Raw genomic sequence first — 14,047 nt, 5'->3', positions numbered from 1 at the left:
ACATGTTAGATGATTACTTATTAAGCCAGGATTCTTGGCTTAAAATTATATACAACTTTATGATGGAATGTGTTTCTATCTGTTATAATGAAAAGGTAAGTGGCTTCAGGACACAATGCACTGGAAAAGTTAGGTTTTCAACCTTACTCTGCTTTGATCTTCATTAAAGCCTCTAAGTAATCTATATAAATACAATGTAAGAGCAAGGAAAAGATAGTAAAGAAACTCAGAATTAGTAGAAGAAGCCATTATTTATTTTATCTACAAGACTGATTAAGAAGCCATTTTTTTTTAAAAAAAATGATTTAGTATGATTGCTAACAGTGAAATAGTTGTCTCAAATATCATTTGACTATTCAATTACTTGAAGCTTTTGTGCGAAAATAGCATCAATAGGTCAAATACTCAATCTAGAACTTTATAATCTTACCTGCTGTATGATATTAAATGTAGCAACATGGATCCAAGTTCAAATCTTAGCATCTTTAGTTAAAAGTTGTAGGTGATATATAATATGAAATGCCTATTTTATGTCTGGAGGGATGCCAAATTGAGGAGTTTTTTACATAAGAACTAGCTAATTCTTAAACTCAAAATCCAGGACTATACTACAGAGGTGGTATTCTACCAGTTTGGACCGGTTCACCCAAACCAATACCGGAAATCATGGGTATTCCCACCCACCTGCCCCGGCTCTATAGTATCCCATTTAGGAGCCCCCCTTTTTTGCAAATTTCTGTCATTATTTGAGATGCTCTTCTTTTCAATTAATATTTAAAGAAAGCAGCATGGAAAAGGTAATTAATGCATTTATATTTACATGGAAATTTATGATAGAAATTAAATGTAAACATTCTTAATCAATGGAGGTAAAAGTATAATTAATAGCTTACAATAATTCAAGTCAGAAAAAAGTTATATAAATATCTGAGAATGATTACCAAATGAGAAAAACATAAAGAAGAGTCACTGTATGATTTATGGGGGGGGGGGGGGAAATGACTTTCGAATGATAGTAATTCAATAACAAAAATATACACTGAAGCTTTTTGCCCCAAAGATAAACATTCCCATTTTTCAAGCAAAATTTAGGGTTAAATTTTTGTTATTTTGTTTTCTTTTTCTTGATATTCCCTCACAAATGTCACTGTGAGTGTATGCATAATCATGTCCAGTAGAGTTGTATATGGGACAGTAAAAACCTATGAAAAATAAAGCTAGAAAACTAAGCCTGATCTGCTTTTAGTTTGTATTATTAAACAGATTTGGATTATCTATCTTTTTTCATCACTAAAACTGAAGAGTCAGCACTAAAGCTGAATATCCTAAAGATATTTGTAGTTTCCGAAGGGTATTATCTGTACAGGCATTTCAAGCATATGAATAATTTAGATAGACTTCAAGAAACCTTCTTTTATAGGACTAAGATGCATCGCCTATTATCTCCTGAAAAGTATCAAGTAAATATATTCATCGTGACATAGACATATTCAGACTTTCTCCAATGAAAGGTAGAATATCATCATTAAGTCTTAACAGATTAAACAGATTAAACTGACTCCAACTAATGCTATTTTCAGTTGGATTTTGTTTAGAGGTGGGTTGCAAATAATGATGAACAATAGATTAAATATACAATATCATTTGGTTCATTTGATTTATCCATTCAGAATTAAATTACATTCTAGTTTGGGTAAATCTTTATTGAATTTAAATAATCTGTTAAAATGATACCCAGTTGGCATAAGTGATAACAGAACAGAATTTCTGTATACTTTTGTTCAGAAATAATTTTTATGATCATCTAAAATGTTGTGTATTGAAACGGGCAAATAGAATGAATATAAAATGATGCTTTTGTTAGCAGAGGTTTTGTGCAGATTTCTGAAATGTCTTTGTGACATTTACTGTATGTATGTTTAGAAACTTAGGAGTTGGGGGGATAAAGATGCATGATTTATAAATTAACCTAATCGAAATGTAAACTTTCCCAAAAGTAGAAATAATAGCATTAACTTTTTAATTTATTTAAAGTAGTTTAAAAATCTGATAAAATATTAATATTTAAATTATCTACTATCTTTCAAAATTAACCTAATATCAATTAGCTGTTTTAGTTTTTTACCTGTTACTCTAAGTTCTACTTTTCAGTTCTGTTTCTTTTCATTTTATATACTTCTGTGGTCAGTACATGTGACTCATTTCCCTTCTCTTTGTGTTTGGTACACTGTGAAGTAATACCGTATTAACTTCTGTGAATTATAGGTATGTAATTGGTGAATTCTAAAAAACATCAGGCTCTTGATGATGCATACAGAACCCCCAAATAAGTAGGCTGGATGTTAACACGCACTGAGCCAGCAAAATCCTTTGTAAAGATTTATGGCCTCTGCAGGAGAGAACTCAATTTATAATCACCTCATTGAGTCTCACCCAAATTATCTACCTTTATATTTTTTTCTGGATTAAAATAAGGCCTTTGAATGGAATGCTGGAGGTCATGGTATACATAGTGATATGATTGGACTAAAAACTAAAACTGATTTTGTTTATTAAGTCATATATTTAATATCTTACATTTATGTTACATTAACAATTGCAATTTGGTAATAGGTTCAAGATTCTTCTAACTGAAGACTGTTAGGGTTCACAGAAAGTTTTGGGACATCAGGTGGTACATCTCTTTTCACTTTCATATCTGGTTTTTATAAAAGCAGAGAGACAAGGAAAATAATGATGGAGGAGGAGGAGGAGGAGGAGGAGGAGGAGGAGGAGGAGGAGGAGGAGGAGGAGGAGGAGGAGGAGGAGGAGAGTATGGTGGGATGCAACCACTACAATTATAGTTTTAAATCATAGCCTCCCACATAAATTAAGTCAGAACTGATCTGTTAGTACAGAATACCAAACAACCAGCTTTGAAAGATTTTTGTTGTGACAACATCTGTCAAGAGTCAGATAAGTATGCATAAGTATCCCTTTGCTGTTTATATTATTTTATATGGGAAACTTAATTACTTTTCTAGGGTAATCCTTCTTTGCTCCCGGCCTTTCTCCTGTGCAGTGCTTGGAGACTCCATGTATGGGTTATAACTTCTGCCTATTAGCCCAGAGACTGAGTTTGAAGTGTTTAGACACGCTTCCTTGGCTTGACTGGATCCAGTTCTTAACTCAGTCTAAGCCCAAAGATACATATCTTCTAGTCACTCTGTAGACAGAGAATTGAACTAATTCCATGCTGAAGTCTTCCAAACATCTGGCAGTTCAGGACTCAACAGAAGGACTCCAACACCATCTCTGGAGCTTCTGAACACATTTCGGTTTCAAGACCATTGAGCCAGTACTATCTGAAGGTATTTTTGCAGTCATGTGGCACATTATACTGTTATCTTCCCACTGGTACCTATTTATTGACTTAATTTACATGCTTTCAAACTGCTAGATTAGCAGAAGCTGGGGCAAGGATGGGAGATCACCCCACCGCATGGCGCTTGAGTTTCAAAACTCGGCTGCTGGCTTTTGAGCTGAGAAGCCCAGCATTTTAATCATTCAGCCACCACATCGCCCCTAATATTTCATTAGACCCTTGACATAATTCATATTTTTCCATTGAAATGCAATTGCCAGAATGCACTGCTTGGAAAAATATAGAGAACACATTGAGTAGTTGCTTGTACTATTTTTTATGAATTTATTATAACCATTTGTACATTACTGACAGATTGTTTTGGGGTTAGAAATTTCCATGGAATGGCAAGGTTTTAGACTAGATGTGTGATGGTAAACCTATGGCACAGATCAAAATTTCATTTCTCTTGGCCTTGTTTGGCTAGCATATGTCACTACTAGCCCATCTAATACTATTAGCCCATCTAATATTACTTGCTATTTGTGATTATATCAGTTTTCCTTTGCAAACCTATCATTTTGTAAGATCAATAGCACCAGGCTGTGAATTTAAGTTACTGGTCAACAACAGATGGAAAAGATTATAATTCTCATAGAGGAATACATGTGAGCTGCAGTGGGAAAAAGACTAATAAGATCAATGCTCTTTTTTGCCTGAATGAGAAAAAATGTTTTCATTGAGGTTGTATAAATGTCACACTATAGTTGTATATTATTGATAATGTTTCAAAAACTAGGAAAGAGGGACTTTATATGAAAAAAGCAAATTTAATCAACAACTTTAAGAAATCTTGTCTATCCATTTTCTATTAGAAAAAGACTGAAATGTATTTGAAAATACATAGGCGTATTACCAGCAATATGTTATGTTCTCACATAAAACTGACTTAAAGCTAAAGATGCTTAATTGAGGGCAAAAGGTTATTTATTTGAAACTATGGATACTTTGGAATTTAAGTTGGAATCTAAAGGTTGTGATCTGTGAAGCCACGAAAATTTAATTGCTCCAAGCTGTATGCAGCTTTGTTTTATATAAATTGCATGGTCCAACAAAGTATCTTAATATCTTCAATTTTGTCAGCAGAACCTGAAGTAGACCCTCAAGCTATTTTTGATGTTAAAAGAGATGTAGCAAATTTTCTGTAATTATATTACATCCGCAGAACCATTGGTTTTTTTCAAAGTGACTAGAATTGTAAGGCATTCATGAAGTTATTTGTTAATCATGGGCTTGAATATCAGGCCCTGAAATAAGGATCTTCAGGTTGCACATCCAACTAACTGCAGTTGTTTAGTTTAGCTGCAATTTAAGGCCTAATCAACATAAGTAGCTGAAAGAGTTGGTAGATTCCCAGATCTTAGAATAGATGTTCCAGGCTTAGGCTGCTGGCTTTACCATTCTCCTATAATTTGTGCAATTAAGAAGTAACATATCAAGGGGAAAAGGTTCTTTGTGGACACTACTACTATGTCTCTCTTCTGACTACACAGTCAATTTTCTACTGTCCCACTAACCAAGAAGACATGAACATAGAAATATTCTAGCCATCCAAATTGGCAAAGGTTTATCTGCAGAGGTGGTACTCAGCAGGTTCTGACCAGTTCTGGAGCAATTCAGAGAACCAGTAAATATCACCTCTGACTGGCCCTGAGAATAGGCCCTGACTGGTCTATTCTCCGCCCCCCGAGTCCCAGCTGATCGGGAGGGAATGGGGATTTTGCAGTATCCTCCCTCTACTACACCCACAAAGCCACGCCCACAAAGCCACACACATAGAACTGGTAATAAAAAATAAATCCCACCACTATTTATCTGTCTCTTTTGGTGGGTTATCTATTGGAAGAAGTGTGTTGCTCCACAATGTTCATCTTCTGTTTATTTGTTGTGTTTCCTCCCTATAAAAAAAATGTTTTCTCTCTTCTGCTTCCATGTGTTTTCTCTCCCAGTATTTTATTTTATTTTATTTGCTTTCTGCATCAGCATTTAGGAAATTCAGGTCACTTCCTAAAGCAGCTGGGGACTCTAGTGAACTCTGAGAATGCAATTGATTCAAATACTTCCAACCAACACGCTCTTACGCTATTTCATTCCAATGGCAGATAGTTTATTTATTACTTTTTTCCTTATTGAATAGGTTTGCAATGTAAATGGGTTAACAGATGTGAATAACAATATTCAGGGCAATTTCAAAACTATCCTTTCTTTTCCGTTTCCTAAAACTTTAAAAATTATAAAAGCCTATTTTTTTAAAAAAAAGTTAATGCAATTAATAAAAGTGAAGGAAAAGATATAAAAACTATACAAATAATCCTCACTTATGACTTCTTGTTTAGTGATCATTTAAGTTGTGGGGGACCCCTGAAAAGCTACTTTAAACATGTTTCCAAAATTATAGCCACTGTAATATCCCTCATGATCATTTGCCCATATGACCAACTACCAGGAGCCCAACTCACCTATATTCCTTCACTCCACTCTACTATGTCCCTGCAGATCTTGGACCTACCTCCCACACCACTGAGACCCATCTCCTCTTCACTTACTTTTCAAAGAGTTCTGGTGCTCCAGAGTTCTGGTTAGGGAAAGAGAGCAGATTGTGACATTGCTGGACCATGTAACTAGAAGTAGCCATCATTTTTCAAGTGGCTGCATTGATTGTAGTGGTTGCTTAAAAGATGACACCATGCAGCCCAGCAATGCAGTGGTTTGTTATGTAACCACGCCAATGGTGGGTTTGTAACAGTTTTACTACCGGTTCACTTGTGTTCTTTCTCTCGCGCGCAATGCTTCTGCACATGCACCGAAGTGTCTAGGCAGGTGGGCGGAGCCTCCCACTGCCACTACCAGTTCAGCTGAGCTGGGCCAAACTGGGACCAACCCACCTCTGAACCATACGTTCCAGAGCATTCCACAGCCTTTCACAACGTTCTGCAGTAGAACTCTTGTAGGAAAGCAAAGCAAGCTGCTGCCTTGCTGGACCATGTGGCATCATTCCGGAACAGCTGTGTTAAATTATGGTCACTCAGAAAATGACATATGTTTCCAAGATTATGCCATTTGACCCAGCAACAGAAAGACCTGCTTTGCTTTCGTATCTCACTGTTTGGATATTAAACCTAGATATACTTTTTAAATCCCTGATCCAGTATCTATAGATCTTCAATCTATAGATTGAAATAATTTTGAAATTTCTCTATTGCTATTATAAAATCTTTTGCTTTTATTCTTTCCTCATGCAATCATTTTTATAGAATCCCAATACTTCCATATCTATTTTTTTAAATCCACAACATAGTCTCCTAGCAGTTGTTAATCTCAGTTCCCAGAAGTCCTAGCTAGCATGATCAATACTGAGAGATGCTGGAGATATAATATGCCACCCACTGTTTATCTATTGAAATAGAACAATAAGTAGTTCTATAAATTGATTTTTGTTGAATAACTGTTTTCTTCTATGTTGCTTCATCGTGCAAGTTGCCTAGTTATACTGGATTACCTGTGGCAATCAGCATTTTTTTTCTGAATTCTGATATTTTAGTACATATAAAAAATTTAATTAGACACTTCTCAACATAATTATTTTTTGGATAATAGCCTTCTCCTTATAGCCTTATAGATTTCTCCAACTGAGTCTTTTTTCAGATGTTTTGGGACACCATTGTTGATTTTTGTTAGAAAATGCGAATGTTGAAGTCCAACGTATCTAGATGACATCAGATTAGGAAAAATACATATGATTCATTCAGTAGTGCTGGAACTAATTCAGTGTAAAATCCTTGTTCTGCTTACATCATTGCAAAAATCAGTCTGTTACTCCCAAACTTTAATTATAGCTACAATGTGTTTATATTGTACATAAGTGCCATTTCTATTTTGTTTGGGACTATAAGAACTCCATTTTCAAAAAATTGTAACTCATTTTGAAAAAGTTGGCAGAAGTTATCTACGAAGAATGGATGCTAATAAGAATTAGAATTCTTTTGTTTGTTTATACATTAGCTGTCCATACCTCATTACTTCAGTCTCAACTCATTAGGGTCAGGGCATACTTGCAATTAAAGGAATGGATCTCATATCTAGCTTGACTTATTGCTACTTTCAAATCTGGCATCAAGTTATTTTGCTTGAAATGTGAAGTAGAGTTATGGCTTGATAGTTTGGGCAATAACCACAAAAACCTAAACATTTAGGTCCCGTGATTTTCAATGCAATATAAGGCAATTCACTGAATACATTTACTTGGGTGAAAACAAAATAAAATTTGATGGTTGCCTTCAGAAATTGTAGGTACTTCATCATTGGAGCAAGGGTTTGGACTAGAAGAATTCAAATTCAAATTTAATAAATTTATATGCTGCCCAATCCCAAAGGACTCCAGGCGGCTTACAGAAATACATCACTAAAAGGATAAAAATTAAAAAATAGAGAAAAGAAAAACAGATTAAAAAATCACTTCATGCACTCAATCTAGGCGGGGCTGGACCTCATTCATGAGGTCAACAGCCCCAGGCCTGCCGGAATAGCCAGGTTTTAGTAGCCTTTCGGAAGGCCGACAGAGTGGGAAGGGTCCGGATCTCTGGGGGTAGATCGTTCCATAGGGTCGGAGCAGCTACAGAGAAGGCCCTCCCCCGAGGAGCCACCAGACGACATTGTCTGGTCAACGGCACCTGGAGAAGGCCCATCCTGTGTGATCTTATCAGCCGTTGGGAGGTATGCGGCAGAAGACGGTCTCGTAGATATCTGGGTCCTAGGCCATGTAGGGCTTTAAAGGTAATAACTAGCACCTTGAAGCGCGTTTGGAGACCGATAGGAAGCCAGTGCAGCTCGCGGAGGATAGGTGTAACATGGGTGTATCTCGGTACACCCAATATCGCTCGCACGGCTGCATTCTGGACCAGTTGTAGTCTCCGAACACTTTTCAGGTGCAGCCCCATGTAGAGCGTGTTACAGTAGTCCTCCAAAGAAGACCTCCAAAGTCCCTTCCAGCTCTATTCTGATTGAAGTGAGAATGTACAAAAGAGTATGTCTGTTTTTCCAAAAATATAGTTATGAGATATACTGTATGTGTTAGAGATTAACTGTTCAAAGAGCTTTGTTTAGAGCTTTCTTAATGAAGCAAAACATGATGAAGTAACCTAAATTCCAGTGCTTTTTCAGTACTGAGTTTGTATTAAGTCTGATTTACATGGGAGTATGTGAAACAGCCAACATATTTTCAGAAGCATCTAGATGATTGTAATAACAGATGTCAGAATCAACAACAGCCAACAACCATGAAGAGCTCTTTTCCAGCCAATAAAGCATTACCATCCACTGGAACCAATCACATATTTGCTTTTATTCCAAAACTGTTTTCATTGTTCTTTTCTTGTTTTTTCTGCTCTTAGTAGAAGATATGGTCTCTTGATAATTCAAGGCTATATCAGTGAGAAAGCTGGGAAGGGCTTTGAATGCTTCTGCATTTTGCTACTGCAGTCAAAGAGAGACTTCTGTGCATATTTTGATTGAATGAAAGAAGCTGAAATATGAACATAGTCCAGGCAATTTAACTAATATAATTTTGATCCATTTCTGTATAAACAGATAAAATGCTACAAATGTTTTCAAGTGAAGACAAACCTCTCTTGCATTTTGAATAATATTTCTTTAATGCTGTTCATTTTGATATAGTGCTGGGACTGAGCTCCTCATGCTAGCCTTTCCTACTATGTTATCAAGTTGATGAGATGAAACTTTAGCACTAACCAAAAACATTCCTTTGCCTTGTCTAAAAGCTTTCCCAGACCTATTATACCTCAAGAAACTAACTTTCTCCAAAAGCCATAAATTAAACTGGATGCATGTGAATGAAATCAGACGTTAGTTGCTGAATTTAAATCAGAACTCAACAGAGATTAAGCACTTCTGTCTGAGCACAGAAAACTGGTTATGTTTAGGAAATGTTGTATTATGTGAAATTTAATAAAAATAGGTACTGCAGAAATCTATCATATTGATACAAAATCCTAAAAAAAAATCTTAAAAACTTGATATAAGAGGCTTACACATGGAAGTCATTAGAAGAGATATATCAAATTCAACCAGAAATATACACCAGACATTAAATCAGGAAGCCAAATACATCATACTCAGTTTACTTAATATTATAATCTATAATGCAGTTTGTTTTATGTGTTGTTATTATATGAATTCAGCTTGCTTAAGCCATTAAATATGATTCATGGTTTGAATGCAATAATTTTGATTTATCAAAGAAATCCATGGTAATCCGTACTATAGCTTGACAGAATGATTAAAGTGAAATTTCAGAAGTAGAGGTTATAATCTTAAGGCATCTTTCTGTAACCAATCATTCACTTCATAGATTGGAAGTCTGGAACCTGAAGCTTTAATACATTTGGACGTTACTATGAGAAAGATCATGTTGAGTAATATAAGGAAAACATCTGAATAAATAGTGGAAGTTAATCATTTAAGTTAAAAGCCCTGACATTACAAGACAATTGGTTTCCATATTTTCAACATTTAATTGAACAGTTTAATTGAAAACTTTATTAGAGAATTCAGTTACAATACACCTCTATTTAGATGTAGTTATTTTGGCAGGTCAGAATATAAAAACAAAGTTCAGTGAGTGATATTTGACCAATGTAGACATACTGTATTCTTCAGCATATAAGACCCACCTTTTCCTCCCAAAAAAGAGGGTGAAAATCTGGGTGCGTCTTATACAGTAAATACCAACTGGAAAGGTCACATGAACATGGACTCTGCAACCACATAAATATGTGCTGGTTGCCAAGTGCCCAAATTTTGATCTTGTGACTATGAGCATGCAGCAATGGTTGTAAGTGTGAGGACCACTGTTAAGTCATTTTTTTCAATATTGTGGTAACTTATTCTTATATGGAAGATACACGTTTGTTAACAATACTTTGTTAGCATCTTTTTCTATGCCTTCTCATGTGCTCAATATGCTATAAGCAGATCAATAGTATTCTTTCTCCTATGCATTCAGTTTATTCTCTCTGTCATGTTTCTGTGGTCAAGATATTGTTCTTAAGAGGGTACAGAAGGAACAGTTTTATCCAAATTAATGAAATTACCCTATTTTTCCATTGGTCATGTATAATTTTAAAGTAGTTCATTAAAGCTGTTAAAGCTATAAACAGCTAACTCTGCCTTTCATATTAAAAAATACCAAACTAACACAGACACAAACTGAGCTTGTACACCATTACAAAACAATGGCTTGCTTAATTATAATTTATAATACAATAATTAGTCCACTTATGCAACATGTAAATCAGGAGCCTTGATGGCACAGTGATTAGAATGTGGTATTGCAGGTAAACTCTTCCCACATCTTGGAGTTCAATCCTGACTGGCTCATGGCTGATTCAGACTTCCATGCTTCTGAAGTCAGTAAAATGAGGACACAGATTGTTGGGAGCAATATGCTGACATTGTAAACTGTTTAGAGAGGGCTGTAAAAGCACTCTGGAGTAGTATGTAAGTTTGAGTGTTATAGCTATTGCAAATCATGAGCCGAGGTGGCGCAGTGGTTAGGGTGCAATACTGCAGGCCACTTCAGCTGACTGTTATCTGCAGTTCAGCGGTTCTAATCTCACCGGCTCAAGGTTGAGTCAGCCTTCCATCCTTCCGAGGTGGGTGAAATGAGGACCCAGACTGTGGGGGCGATATGCTGACTCTGTAAACCGCTTAGAGAGGGCTGAAAGCCCTATTAAGCGGTATATAAGTCTAACTGCTATTGCTATTGCTATAATTTAGCAACTACAATGGTTCACACCACAGTCCAGCTGGAGCCAAATGAGCTGTGTTATGGTTTAACACAGTATGTGAACCTACTCATGTTATCTTAGCTCATGCATTCTTTCCTATTGCTATGCTTCATAGTTTCCTAAAATTAGTTTGGCCATGTATATGCTTCATACAGCATTAGTAGTCTTTCTGTTTCTTTATTAAAAACATCCTACAGGTTGTCCTCCTTCAATGATCATAATTCAGAGCAGCAATTTGGTTGCTAAGCAAAGTGGTTGCTAAATGAAACTGCTGTTGTACTTACAATCCAGGGGTGGGTTTCAACCGGTTCGTGGCGGTCCCTGCGAACCGGTTGGTCGGCGAACCCGGAAGTAAGTAACTTCCGGGAATGGCGACTGGCCCACCCGCCTGCCTGCGCTCCTTACCCGGTTTTGACGAGTTCTGCGCTTCCACACATGCGCAGGATGCATACAGCACCTGCGCGATCCTCCAGGAGCAGCTGGAGCATCGCACAGACGCTAGTATGCATGCGTGCGCCACGCGCGTACACGAGGACGCCGCCGGCCCCGTTCCAACCGAACCAGTTGGAACGGGGCAAGAAACCCACCCCTGTTACAATCATACCTCAGCTTTCCTTTGCTTTAAAGACCTGAGAAGATTGTAAATTGGTCCCAAAGTTACTTTTTCATCAACATTGTGATTGCAAATATAGTCACTGTAGAAAATGAGTTTACCTGTATATGCCAGCAGGAACTAATTTAGAGTCCAAAGTGAAGCTGTTTTTTATATGTCTTTTCTTTTAAAACAGAATAGTGCATAGAAGAAAAGATACATGCAAGATTTTGGTGATTTGATGCGGACACCAATGTACTCTGATCAATATACCTACAAAATGCAGCAGCACACTTTTAGATAATCACATAAAATTTACAGACATATGCCAAGGTCTAGTTAGAACATCTTTTAACTGTTCTTTAGGACACTTTAATAAAATGTCCACAAAATAACAAAACTCTGAAAGCCAGAAATTGTTTATTGGTGATTTTTTAGATATAGGCATGCTCTGATTAAACAACATTCCATCATGACCAGAAAGCATTATGTACGAACACTGCCGATCAATCACTGAAATATTCTACAAGCCATGAGGATCAATATAAACAGAAAAAGGTTACCTCCAATGCCCACAGAGTAGCTTATTTAGCATACAGTGAAACTAATAGAACTACTGATATTTTACAAAAGTGTTTAGGGGAAAATAGTGTATTAATGATCGTATCAACCAGTGCATAAGGAACACAGAGATGCTTCTTTTGTGGAAGATTATGGGATTTTAGGAAAGAAATGTGGACCTCAATAACCACAAGGTAGCAAGTGAGTGATTTAATGGTTTATTTAGATAAGTGGCAATTTATTCCAAATGGAAAGAAAACTTGGAAGAAGCATTTCAGTCATTCAGAGAGATTATGCCTTATTTAATCTACTATATGTTAGGGATATTCCACAATTGCTGATTATCTCCAGAGCTAGTATTAAAACATCAGATTGATATCTATGTGTTCTTGCATCCTTGATCTTGCCCAGCTGGGTGAAGCTTGACACTGTTAATTCAGACACGTTTTGTTATTGACTTACAATTCCTGACATGTCTGACAAAGACAAACTAGGAGTCTTAGTGAATATACCCATTTTTTAAAAAAAGATTGTGGGTAGATAGGATAATCCATACAAGAATAACCAAACAATGTGCATCTGCTATCATTGAACATTCTTATTCATTATGTGCTGCAAATATCCACCCATCATTTGACTACCAAAACTACATGGAGCAAATCTTAGCAACCTCAGGAAAAGCAGAGGATTTCAAAAGAGATCATCATCTTTTCTTTTTCTGCAAAGAAATGAAGCCAGTAATTTTTATAGACTTTTTTATATACATGGCAAGTGCTTAATCTAATGTAGGAAGCCAAACCTACAGACTTAAATTAAATTAAGTTAAAAAAGCCAGTTTTTCAACTCTGATTTAAGAGTTAAATATAATGTAATGCCAGCATGGACTTAAATCCTGCTGGCCTAGTCAGCAGAAAACCAATGCATTCACTCAAAAATATTCCTATTATCCACCAAAAAGAAAATTAAATCAAGATATGGAAACCTGTCTCACAATAACTTTGAGAATAACAAATAATGAAAATGTGTCCTTTGTGAATGTCACACCACTCAGTTTCAGAATAGAAAATAGGTCTGAAAACTGATTCCTGATGAGTTCCATCCCGTCTGCAAATATTTATTCTTGAGAAAAAAATGTTAGTGTTTTGTCCCACCATGCCCAGGATTGTTTTTTTTTTAAATTGGACTTTCCTTCATACTACATAGACAGCATTTTATTACTGCATTTTTTTTAGAAAGGATGTAAAAATGATTATGAATGTAAATCCAGTTCTTTAAAGTAGTGGTTTTATAAACAATGTATTAATGATACAGAGGTATATGAAGTATAATGTGTTTATTTAATTTACTACAAGTATGTAGCAGGGGTGGGTTTCTCGCCCCGTTCCAACCGGTTCAGTTGGAACGGGGCCGGCGGCATCCTCGTGCACGCGCGCAGCGCACACATGCGTACTAGCATCTGTGCGATGCTCCAGCCGCTCCTGGAGGATCACGCAGGCGCTGTATGCGTCCTGCGCATGCGTGGAAGTGCAGAACCCGTCAAAACCGGGTAAGGAACGTGGGCAGGTGGGTGGGCCCTTCGCCGTTCCCGGAAGTTACTTACTTCCGGGTTCGCCGACCAACCGGTTCGCGGGGACCGCCGCGAACCGGTTGAAATCCACCCCTGGTATGTAGTCATATTGAGTCAAG

The 14,047-nt window shown here is 36.6% G+C and overlaps 1 protein-coding gene across 1 annotated transcript in view; it reads left to right on the top strand.

Annotated features, from left to right (window-relative positions):
• The window catches only part of CALCR (calcitonin receptor), a 65,038-nt gene that overhangs the window by 26,021 nt on the left and 24,970 nt on the right, over positions 1 to 14,047 (top strand). The gene's annotated exons all lie outside the window — the stretch shown is intronic.

Source organism: Thamnophis elegans, chromosome Z (assembly GCF_009769535.1).
Source record: "Thamnophis elegans isolate rThaEle1 chromosome Z, rThaEle1.pri, whole genome shotgun sequence".
Lineage (NCBI taxonomy): Eukaryota > Metazoa > Chordata > Lepidosauria > Squamata > Colubridae > Thamnophis > Thamnophis elegans.
Note: the sequence above shows the minus strand (reverse complement) of the source record. Positions and strands in the feature narration are given on the sequence as shown.